The sequence below is a fragment of the Nyctibius grandis genome, chromosome 7 (genome assembly GCF_013368605.1).
Source record: "Nyctibius grandis isolate bNycGra1 chromosome 7, bNycGra1.pri, whole genome shotgun sequence".
Lineage (NCBI taxonomy): Eukaryota > Metazoa > Chordata > Aves > Nyctibiiformes > Nyctibiidae > Nyctibius > Nyctibius grandis.
In genome coordinates this window covers 14,543,295-14,556,370 of record NC_090664.1, presented here as the reverse complement: position 1 = coordinate 14,556,370, position 13,076 = coordinate 14,543,295, and positions in this window count along the sequence as shown.

Here is a 13,076-nt window from a genome sequence, read left to right as displayed (position 1 = left end):
TTTCAGTTCAGCTGCTGCTATACACCAGGATGGAAAACTGCTTTTTTTTTTTTTACCCTGAGGAAAGTTGCACACCATCAAAGCAAACTGAGGCTAGGCTCTGCTAGTGACCGGTATGGCTTCAGGCAAGTGGAGTTGCTTCTCAGTGCTTCCCACTCCCTGTGTCTCTTCTCTCGATCTCATCTATTTATTGTAAAGCCTTTGAAGTGGGATATTACCTCTGGTGTTTGAAAACTCTCAGCACAGAGGGCCTCAGATTTTGATCAGGGTTTCCGAGGCAGTGTTTCTGAACCTGTGCACCAGTGACCCTTGATAGTTCAACAATTGCTTCTAAAGGAGTGATGGAAAGTAGAGAAGAAACCCAAATCTATTTCAGAAAGGCTTTACCCAGTTTGCTGGGGGTGGCACATCCACTGCAAGTTTTTCAGGGGGTCCACATAAGCAAAGGTTGAAGCCCCCTTTTATAGGGTCTGGTGCATACAAATCAGTGATAGAAATAAAGAATTTGGTTCACTTTACAATATGGTGTTATCTAGTATTTACAGACTATATATTTATGTATGGTGTGAGGTTTTTATATAAACACAGGCAGAAATACATGTGTATTTCTGTTTTCTATTTGTCTATTATCTATCTTTTTAACATGAAAATGTGCCTGCCAAAGTCATGAGCTGTTTGTACCGCACATGTCTTCTAGGGGCAGATGGCCTCTTCTTTTTTTTTTTTTCTCCTTTCTTTTTTTTCCCCCATCATTTTTGTCAAACCTTGAAGAGCAGCACTGGAGAATGTGCCTTTACCAGGCAGGTGCCCCAGAGCTGCCATCCTCGGGCATCCACCACAGATGCAGCACCAGGGACCAGCTTTGCTGCTTTGTTGCACTCACTGCTGCTTCTGCTCTGTGCTCCCAACTAGGAATCCTTTCGAGAGCGCTGTCTTTGATTACTTGCTGTAGAGATGGTTTTAAAAGCTGTGGGTTTTTTTTTTTCCTTTTTCTGACCTCCCTCTCCTGGCTGACAACGGAAGATATGTGTATGCTGAGTCAGTTTTTCTGTACCCTCAGGGATTAGGCAGTTGATGTGGAGGATGCTTTACAGCTAGCTCACAATAACTTTTGCACAGCAGAGTAGTGGTGCTTGCAGGGGATGCACAGCTGGCTCTAGACAAGGTTCCCAGCCTTTTTTTCCAGCCAATGCACCAGTGAAAATGGAAATTATTCCTTACTTCATTGCACTGAGCTTACCCTCCCTCCCACCCTCACCTGCCTAACAGCTGCTTCCCTCACTTCGGAGGTGAGGTCAAATGCAAAGCAGTAACTTCTGGACTGACCTTCCCAACACAGATCTGACAGAGGTTTTCTGCTGGACTTCTGGAACTTACTTGTAAAGCATTTGAGCCTGCCTCCTTGACTCTGCTACAAATTACTCATTTTTATTTGCTACTTTGAAAATAGTATGAAAGATGGCATTCAAAATAAAAGACAGTACAAATGTAACCCAGCTGATGGGTATGGACAGGCAATTGCAAGTGGTTTGACTGCTTGTCAGCTGAGCCTCACCTACCACGATGTTAAGGGATACCTCTTCTGGCACTGAGGATGGTCTAAATCTCAAGGTTTTGTGGCTCTGTATAAAGCTAGGAGCGAGCAGTTGGATGGTTAGTACAGCTCAGCTGACAAATGGCAACCCATGCAGCAGGTAGCTCAGCTGCAGCCATCTGAAATCTGTGGGAGAGGGAGCTGTCAGATACGAGGTGAGAGGAGCTGAGGTGTGGAAAAGAAAGCTTTGACCTCGGAGAGTTTAGTGGTCTCCAGGGCAGGAGCACAGTGCAAAAGCACTAGGGATAGGGGGACTTAAGAGACATCATTGGCTCTGAGCATTTCTCTAAACCCCCTAACTAGGGATAAAGGATACCATCAAATGCTTTCAGTGGAACTACTTCAGCCTGCAAAATAGTTGCAAGCCACCAAAAGGCATAAAAAGTCCTGTTCCTCAGTACATCTATACCTCTGTGCTCTGAAGCATCCTGTGAGTCTTTCTCTGCATACTCAGGCATATTCCCTAGATGCTGAAAGGCAGCTAAGCATTCAGGCTAGCTTTGAGCCTGTCCTGGCACGCTCACTGCAAGCTCCGGGTATTGCTGCCACCTTCTCCTGTGCCCTGCTGTGCTCTCCTGTCCTATGGAACTCCTGACTTTGACTCTGTCCTCCAGCAGAATGTTGAGGAAAGGTTCCTCACCTGGCAAGTCTGAAGAAACTGTCTGGTTTTCCCATGTTGGAATAAAAATTTCCATAATAAACACTGAATAATCACCTCAAGGAAATGAGGGAGGAAACTATTTCAAGAGTAATTTTGTCAAAAGGGCCATATTTGGTTGGCTGTGATAAAGGTGTAAGCCATCTGTAAGGCTCTACTCACCAGCCTTGGCCAGACAGAAAGGTCATGTGTGTCTCCTAACGCTGCACAGGGCTCCTGATCAAAGAATGGGTACAGCTAAATCTTGAGAAGCGTACCCAGCAGAAAAAGCACTGTACACAGATCAACCTAATGTTTTTATGTCTCTTTCGGTGTATACAATACTCGAACCACTTTTAACAGCAGATAATAGGTACTCAATGACAACATGGAGCAATTTGTATTCTTGAGTTCTGCCCTTTGCAATCACTGACATACTGTAACAAAAGGCAGCTGATGGCTACCTTGCCTTTCTAATCGGGTCACAGATGACTGCATTGCATGGTGTCAATTGGCTGCACTGCAGACTGCTTTCTCTAGCTATCATTGCAATTGGATACTCAGTTTTCTTCAGAAGACTCTTTCTTCTGCATAAACTAACTCTTCTATATAACTTAAGTGACCACAGTCTAACGTGTGCTTGAGTATTAACATCCTTTCCCAGAAATACCTTCAAGGGATACTTTATCTAAATCTCCTGTGTGGCAGTCGCTGCTGTTTGTGGCTCTCTAAAGTGTATTAAGTGAATTTATTCTCCTGTTCCACAGAGCTGGCTACACAATGCTAGTTCCTCTCAGGAGATGAGAGATAAGGGAGCTGGATCAAGATTCTGATCCGGTAAATGGATTAAGAGGTCTGAACTGGTATTTGGCCACATGTAGACCGCTAAATCCAGGTCTCAAAAAAATCCAGTTCACTTGTCACTGGGACTCCAGGGGATTTTCTCCCTGTTGTATTTATCAGGTTTGCTGTATCTCAAAGTGTTCCTACAGTCATATCCAGAATCCTTTCCCTGTTTTGAAGGCTGCAGAGCTTGATGCCCAGCCCAGTGCAACAGCCAGTTTGCAAGAAGGGGTTTACCTGGAGGTATCTCTCCAGGCACCTGACCTGGCACGATGCTGCTTGAGGAGAACGTTTCCTCCTATGAGGCCCTTGACTGCTCATGTTGTGGGACGAAAATTAGAAAAAAAATATAATATTCACTGCTATGATCAAACTCAGTTTGTTTATACAGTCTTTCAGAACGCTTTCTGTACTCAGTTAAAACCTAGGCTATGTTCTTCATGGATAACATTATCCCTACCCGCTCTATTTCAGAAAATACCTGTTTTAACGTACATTGCTGCCAAGCAAGTATCACTAATTGCTACAAGTCACAATGTTTACAAAAAATCAATACAAAAAGAAACAGCATCTGAAATGGAAATGAAAGAGTCTCGACACCGAAGTCCCTTCTTAGCTAAAATCAACTGAAAAAATAATTGCTTCTTGCATAGGAATGTCTCTTATTTAGTCTTTATTTTTATTTGTTCTTCACTCACAGTAGTCAGAAAGGAGTAGGACTACTGAGGCAGGACGAGCATTTGCACTTCTGCCCCACCTGGCTCTGGAGTCCTCAAGTGTGGGTGGGATGGAGATAATGCAGGTGCATGAGGAACTGCAAAGCAGAATCTCTGCCCTGGGAGAAGCAGGGGAGTTGATCTCACTATTCATGAGTGTTTGACTTAGAAAAATGGGAAGAAGAAGAGGGGAAAAAAAGATTTGCTAATATGTAACTTCTCTTCCTGGATCACTCTTTCTTCATGGTGGGACGGTTAATGAATGATTACATTTGTCTCCCGCTCAATCTGCATTTATGTCTGCAGAACTGTTCCTTACATGAGACACAGTGAGGAAATATACTGGCCTCAAGTCATTCTTCAAGCACTCTACGTAATTTATAATAGCTTTTAAAGACTTACAAGTTGTTGATTTACAAAGCTGTAGCTTGAACTTCATCAGGAAGTATATCAAACACAAGCTCTGAGAAAAAAAAGTTTTAGAAAAATAGGGTTTCTTTTCTCTTTTTTTTTTCTTCTAAATGTGGACAAGAACTGCTATTTACACCAATTGTGATTTGGAAAACACAACTCTAATAGAATATATACAGTCTTACATACAATCAATTATCTGCAGGTCAAACAGAGAACTGGAGAAAGTAGACTTGTGTACCACAAAGCAGGGTAACACCAAGCCCCCTGTAAACCATCTCAATCTTTACATTTTGATCAGGAGCAACAACAAAAGTCCAGGAAAAAATGTTTCCATGTAATGTGACTTGTGGTCCATCATCTAAACATTTGCATCTGAAATATTTGGCCGAGGTTGCTCCTGGCACCAACGCAACAGATGTAACTAAACATTAGGCACGGGCCAGGTCTCAGCACAACCCTGCAGCGCTGTAGCAGAAGAGAGCAGCCCTTCCCAGCTATCCATATCTCGCGCCTTCCCAGTGAAGGAGATGAACACAATAACGCACTTTGCCCTTTCATTTCTTTTCCCTGAGTGCAATTCCACTCACGGTAATGAGAGGTGAGCAAAGCCGGACGAGCTTTGACTGGGTTGGCAAGTGCTAGTAGCTGCTTTTGCAGGAGTGGCCCCAGGAGAAGCCTAATGAAGGATGAGGGAAGGCAGATCAGCAGATGTGAAGTGCTTGAGGCTGTTGCGCACCTCTGTGATGCATGGTGAATCTCCTCTCCACTGGCAGCACTGATGTTTGTCCACAAGAAACTTCTGCCTGTTTCCCATTGGGTTCTTCATTTCAACAGAGATGGAAACCTTTCAAAATAGTAAGTGCCAGAAACTTCAGTGCTGTGTTTGTGCCATTATCATGTTATTAAGGAAACTGCTGAAGGTCTTTCACTCTCCCGTGATTTATTTTGCAGTTAGGTCAACCTTGTGTAATCTGTTTATATCCACTAAGAACCCTATAGAGAAGAAAATTCAATAATTTATTAAAGACAAAACTGAGCTGAGCAAATAAATATCTGGTGAACCCAACCTCTTTCTGTTTACAAGTTGTCTGCAAACAGACTACAAACCTGACACCACCTCTGCCCAAGATTAATTTCTGAGTAATTTATATGAATAATATTAGGTTTATAATGTGTATATGTGTATATATCTATATATGCCCAGCTTGTTATGAATATACCATACTCAAGAGCTCAGATGTGTGCTGTCTGGGGCTGTACATCAGACAGCATGCTTCAGTTTCCTGGTTGGATGAGAACCAGGCTTTTGGGGAGGATTTATGTGAATGATAAATTATAGACCTTTTAGAATAAGCCAGTGAACATTCCTGTCAGTATCTTAGCTTGCTAGAGTATTTATGGAACATTCAATTATATAAGTATTATGGGTTATCTTAAGTGAACATTGAATAAAACAAGTCACCACTCAGTATGAATATTTTCCCAGTTTCTATAGTAGAGACCTTGTATGCTTTTTACTGGCATAGGGAAAAAAATGTAAATGGCTTTGAAGTTTTGCTTTACTGCAAGTCTTAAGCATCACGAGTTGTGTCCTCCTTAGTCAAAGAATTGACTGAAATTAATACTTCAGAAAATAAAGGATTTTGGTATACTTTTTTGACCTGCCTTGGCACCTGGATGGTGTTTTTGTGCTTCTCTCGGTGATCATGAGGACTAGAGTTCTGTGATGAATGCTGAGATTTCCAAGTAATGGGATGATTCCAGAAGCACTGATTAAAACCACCACATAGCCTCAGACTGGAAATAAAATCACAAGAGTTGGCAACACCAGCATGGTGCAGGTGTTCAGCTCCTTGGGCAATGAGCGTTCCATAAATATGCAGATAGGGCCTGATGTTCAGAGATGCCGAACACCTGCTGCTCCTGCTGATTTCTATATGGGCTGCGGGTGTTCCCTAAAAATCAGTCCCTAATGTTTCTCCTAAGCTAAGGAGGTAGGGGGAATAGAGATACAGGGAAAGTAAAAACATTAGCAGCTTCACATATCTGAACATAAAATATTGTTTGACTAGGGGAGGAGGAGGAAGAAGAGCAAGAAGCAGCATGGCCTGAAATGGTAATGATTAAGGGGAAATAGACATTAGAAGTAATACAAATCAAGCTGCTAAAGCCTTGAAAAATCGTCGTTTTGCAAGCACAGAACAAAAGAAAGGCTGAAATATGTCACAACATTCTGGACGTGTTCAGGGTATCACAGCCACTCTGTGACTGTCTTTTGATGCTGTGTGGAGCTGAGGAAAACCCAGATTTCATCTTGTAACTGCTGCAGTGACCAAAGTAGGGAAATGGCCAAACAGAACAAAACAAGAAACAACCCCCCCCCGCCAGCCCCAAACCAACTAACAAAAAAGAAAATCAAGCACATAGGAAGAGTGAAGAAACACGAATTTTAAAGTTGCCAAAATAGCAAGATGGGGCAAAATCCCTTTCTAGGTTTGTGCAAAGCCTATACAAGGTGGATACCTAAAAATATTGTCAAATATTCCTTTGACAAATCAGCCACGGGTGATTTGTGCATCCCAGCTGTAAAGTGTTGTAAATAATGAAGTTTTCAATGTGCTTTTAGAAGTCTCCAAGGATGCTGCAGACCTATCAGCTGTCAAAATAGCATTCCCCAGCTTGTGCACAGCATAAACAAATGTTCTTGCACCTGCCAAATTCAACTGCATGAGAGAAACCACCAGCTGACCAGTGTGAAAAGAAAGGAGGAAGCAGATCTGCAAAAAGGGGTAAGTATGTCTGCTAGATACAGATTCATACCATGGGGAGATAGGAAATGCAGCTTTAAAAAAGCCAGGCCTTAATCTCCTGCCATAAGCACAATCCTCTTGACTTCAATGCATTTGTATTATCTGGTGGTATTTCCTGGCATTGTAAGAATGAAGATGTTTAAATGCTGAATTTTTCTCAACCTTGTATATGTGGGATGGAATAAATGCAAATTATCAGTACTGTTGATGGACTGGCACAGTTGAGTTAAATCCCAGATCTAAACACAACCAAATACTAAGCGCTGCTCAAAGTTGTAATTTTCATTGCGGTTCTTGTTGGTGCCATTATGTCAGACAGCATGGTAGGATTATTCACTGCTGGGGCAAATGCACTTTCACTTATACTCTGAGAGAAGGGGAGTGAACACATAGATGTGAATGAACTGAACAAACAAATTCAGCCATTATCTGCTTCTTAAATAATAGGAATGCAAAATGCAGTACAAGTTGCAGCAGGGAAAATAACTTCACACGAGTGATGTTTTGCTGTTAGCTTTGCAAACACCTTTTTGGAATGCTGCAAGACATGTATGACACCTTGAGCAATTGCAATGGTGAGCCTCCAGTTTGGCAAGGCCTGGACTAGCAAAATTTTATATGGGCTCCTTTTCTTTGGACTATGAGATTGAACATAGATTGTACATAGGTGATATTAAAACAGAAGAGGTGTCTGCTTTTTTAAACTATTCTTGGATACCTCACCTTTTCCAAGGCTCCAGCTAGATAAATCTTATTTTTGGCAATGATCTTGAGACTCTGGGCTCTGTTCAAAACCAAGGAGTGCTCTGGGTATCTGGTATCTCAAAACAGGCCACACGTTGATAGACAAACACTGAAGCAGTGTTATTATCCAGACCTGCAGTTGGGGTACTTCACTTCATCTTTAATCTGCATGTTTCCAGGGAGACAAAGAAAAGGGATAACACTGGTTAGCTGGCCTTAAGGAGGATCGTTGCTAAGGATCAACATGAGAATGACTAAAGCCGAGGAAACACTTCCTAGAGGTGCCGAAGGCTTCAATGTAAATACACAACAGTTTTGCATTTGAGTTGGGCAACTGCATTTTCACACAATGAATTTTTCTGTCCAGTAAGTCTTCTCTTTTGCAAGAACCAGGCTGGGTGATTTTGATTTCAAAATAAGGGTGCTATAATCCATCCTAGAGAAACCACGTAGAAATGCTTTATTGGGGCAGGTGTGAGGCAAGAACTTTTAACTTGCAAGAAACTGTTACACCATGAAAGACAAAATTTGGTGTAGTTGGTAAGGGCACGTTAAAAGTGATTAAAAAAGATCAAATAAGAACAAAATGCTGTATACTGCACTTACACCTTGATAGAATACAATGGTTCATACTTGACATAGCAGTGACCTAAAAAGCCCTATTTTATTCTTAAAAGCTAAATCCCAAATCGGCTACTCTCTGGAAACACAAACCTTCACTCAGGCACTAGTAATTCGGGGAAAAGTACAAGTTTTTGCTGCATATATTCGTATTACTGCAGAGCCTAGATGTTAGACTTCTGTTGTGCGAGGTGAGAGGAGGGCACACAAAATGAGAGAGCTTCTGTTCAAACGATCTGACCTTCTGAGCAGATGCATGGAAATGAGAAAAATGGGGACACAGAGATAAATGAACATAATCATGGTCAGTGACAAAGTCAGTGGTAAAACCCATGGTCTGCTGAGGTCCAGTCTTTCACCTGGACCACACTGTGTGTCTAAAAGAGAACTCAGAGCATTACTCAAATATTATTCATCCAAAGAAATCCACTGTAGAGAGACTGATTAGTGGATACATGGTGGGAACACTAGACTATAGCTAAATAAGGAAAAAAAGATCTCACTGATAAAATGCACCACTGAATCTGTAATTGGCTGCCTTTTTTTTTTTTTTAAGATTCTGTTGCTAATGCTGATTGGTGGCATAGCAGAATAATTAAATTGATGTGATAAAGATTTATTTAATTTTATTGAAGGAGATTCTTTTCAGGCTAATCCTGTTGGCTACTGAGCTATAGGTTTAGATATTTCTCTTAAACTACATATTTATTACGTATAGATACTCACCAGGTGATTTATCAAGTTCCTTTCAGCAGTACTTCATTCACACGGCAGGTGATCCTTCCGAAGTCTAGAACTGCTGAAGTGTAGCTTAATTTATGTATTGGCCAGCCTACAGAGAGTCTCAATCAACTTCTTTGCCTCCTGGCTTTGCTGATATTAAGCAGTAGCAGCCCTGAATTAAAACCTTTAGATACTCAAGCTACAAGTGTAAATGATGAAAAAGCACAGACCTAATAAAGGGAGAGGAAAGTTTTGTGTTACCTTCAGGTGAACATTATCTGAAGGTAGGCGAGTTATTCTGGAACGTGTTTGCTGGGTTTGAATGATTTGTATTTCATCCCACCTCTAAATATCAATGAATATAAATATGAATGAGGAGCTTCAGGCACCTAGTAGGCTATTAGTTTTGTGGATGTTTAAATAATTGAGATTCTTAAGTAGCATGAAAACCATGTGTAGCTTGTAATGTTTGATCAATTCAAGTGAGCTGCCTTATGCAATAAAAGAACATTTTGATCTGTTATTTTTGGGGTGCCAATGTTGATTATAGTGTGTTAATACAGTGTAGGATGAAATACATGGCCTTGAAGAATAACCTTCATTTTTCATATGTAAAACAGTGCTATAATTCTATCATTCTTAAAAGCCAATTGCAAGGTCCTTTGTTCTATACTCTTGCCAGAAGTTTTTGGAGCATGAAATTATAGAGGATGTTATTGTCTGATAATAGGACGTACGAAGGGCAAACACATTTCTGAACCTTCTCAAAGGATGGAGGAAATCTTTGAGCAAATACTTGCAGACCCTAATCACTTTTTAAAGTCCGTCTCATCTATTGAATCTCATTGGCAGCTTGCCACGTGGAAACTATACTCATAAACACTAGAATGTGGCTGAATACACATGGAATACTATATACTGTAAAAGCATTTTGAGGTGGGGGAGGTAGTATGAACTGTTTGAAAGCACCCACTGAACAGCACAGGCTTAAACATCTCCTGAAGGATGAGCATCTAATAGAAACTCTGTCCTGCCTTTCTCATCTGCTGAGCTTGATTTCAGGGCATCCTTAAGCAGCTTTGTCACTGGGTTAGCACTGGCATCCCTACAATGATACGTGCAGGCTTAAAATAGCTGTTCCTAAGGTGCTTCTGAAATGAAATTTCTGAAAGGAAAATGAAAAGCTAAACACACTCTGCGAGACTCCAGAGAACAAGGTTTAAATAAGCTGCATGAATGTGAAGATTTCCCTCTGTCCACTTATCAAGTCAAAATTCTTAAAAGTATTTATTTTTAGAGGCCAGCCCTGTGAAATTTATAGCAATTTATAGTCTTTGTCTGAGTCAGAGAATTGAATAATACTTTTTTTTTTCATACAAATTGCTGATCAAATGGTTAAAACACCAGCATGATTTTTTATGCCCTAAACTCCTTCAACAAAAAAGTGAGCTACTAATCATTTGGATGAAGTGGATTCATAAACATTGTATATCTTCATTCAGAAACTGAGGCTACTACTAACCTTAATTATTTTTCTTGCAGTTTTATATCATAGGTGGCTCTTATTAAATTTATTTTCCTTTAGTGCTTACATGGTAAAGATGCTGATACAAAATGAGATCAAGCATGAATAAATATAGTACTTCTGTGATACATCCTGAGATACTTAGTCTTTGACACCGTCTTGGTGTTGAGTGGTGAAATGGAAAAGTGCCACAGTCAGCTGGTTGAGGCTTTCAAAGAGCACCCATGTTATAATACTAAAAGCTTTCTAGTGGTTTCCAGCTCCTTCTAAACTATACCTAATGAGTGATTACATAAGGCAAAACCTAATGCAATCTATATACGTGAATTTCTCAGGTGGGACTGTACCTTATTTGCATTTCTAATAGTCTAAAATCTGAAAACCATTATCTCCTGTAGCTGCAGTGACCTGCAATGCTGAGGGCTGCCAACCGAAGAGCTGGTGTTATGATACTAGTCATCTCTTGGTATCATGGCACACCCACAGTACGCCAGGTCAAGAGGGGAGAAATCCTGATTCCATTGAAGTTGAAGCTGATTTCCCCATCAACTCTACTGAGATGACATTTAACCTCAGGAAAGGAAAATATGGCTGCTGCTACACCGATAGCTTCTTTTTATTAGTCTTTGAGGTTTTCTGTTCTCATCTTTTTCAATATCTCAGCAGAGGTTTCATGATTATTTTTTAACATCCATTTGACCAGGCTTTTACATTCTAAAAAATATGACTACATATTGCTGATTTCAGCTGAAATGTTGATTTATGAAAATGGCTTTTAATTTTGTGGGCTATCTTGCATGTTTAAACTCTGGATTAATTAAGTCGTATAGAAAGTAGAAATGTCTAAGAATAGGGGGATAATATCAAAGTAGAAATAGAAAGACTTGCATTTAACCACTGCTCCTCAAAGGGCTTTTCTCTAAAGTGTGCACTTTTGCTAGACATGGAAAATGCATTTTACTGAGCCAGAGCAACAGCCTACAGGTAAAGGATGAAGATCAGAAACTACACACCAAACTGGATAGGATGAAAGCAACAGCAAGAAAGGGAAGCACAGAGACACTGGCAGCAAAACAGTTAGTCCAACAAATGGTTGCTCTGAGGAGGCCTGCCAGAGGTGCAGGCACCACAAGAGGGGCTGTGTAACCTCAAACCAGTGTGAGAAGAAGGAAAAATATTCATATAGGTATAAATCAGGCTATTGAAGGTATGTTTTCTCAGTTCTACTTCTGTGATGTGGCAGAGATAAAGACCTTCTGGAAGACCAACACAGATTGCTATTGGTCTTTGAGAGGTGGTGTTACCATTACTTCGTTGTGATCAGCCCATGACAGCAAACCAAAGATCAGGTAAACGATAAAGACTTAACATAGAAAATGGGATGCAGAGATGAAGAATGTCCAGAAGAAGGATGACAGCATTTACTGGGGTGGGGTGTGAACCTGTTTGGGAGCAGGCTAATGTGCTGCTCAGAGGTCCTTGTAGGTGTGTTGTCCTCTGGGGGCAGAGGGAAGGCAAATTTTTGGGGTGCCAGAGAGCCACAGCCATCTCAGTTTTCCACATCACCCGGTGTGTGACAGGACTCTTAAGAATCCCTTTGAAAAGCACCACTCCAAACTCTGTATTCCTTTTGTCTTTACCTGTTTTTCATGTGCGATCACTTGCAGCTGTATGTGGAGATAAAGTCCAGTAATGTCATGTGGGTCTTAGACTTTCTCATTTGAAGCTGTGATACTGGCTTTTGGTTTGTGTAGTTGGTTTCTAAAACTGGCATTGTGCTGGATCTTTCTGGGATTGGCAAGGTTTTTATATCAGCTTTTAATATGGAATTTACATATGTTAATTGTATCTAGATTTTATTGTAAAAATTAATTATTGGTAATTTAGATGATGTTTTCATATGTTAATTATAGGAGATTTATGGGTTTATATGTTTATATTTATGACAATGGATTATTATCATTTTTATTAAGAAATTTATGATCATAAATTAAGGTGTTTCTGAGATGCATTATGCATATATATATATCATATAAGGCACACTAGAGTATTTATAAAATACATAAACTATTTTGCAGCTAAATGATAGTTTTCACTTGCAGTTATGAGCAAGGGGAGCAAGGCAACTGCTATACTATAAAACCTACTCCATGAGGGATTATAAAAAGCTTTTGTTTAACTATTAGAAATGGGTAATTTCTGTTTAAAACTGAATTTATTGGGTAACTGCTCTGTCCTACTTACAGACTATTTTAAAACATCATCAGGGATGACAGAGAAAAACCTGTCTAATTGACAGGAAGACTTAGCTGCTGTGCTACCTCTAGGCAGTCATTCATATTTCTTAACAAATAATCAAGTCTTTTGGAGAGTAACTGACTTACAATATTACTGACTAACAGCAAAAATTCATCAGAAAATGTCCAATATAAAAATCAATTGTTTGCAA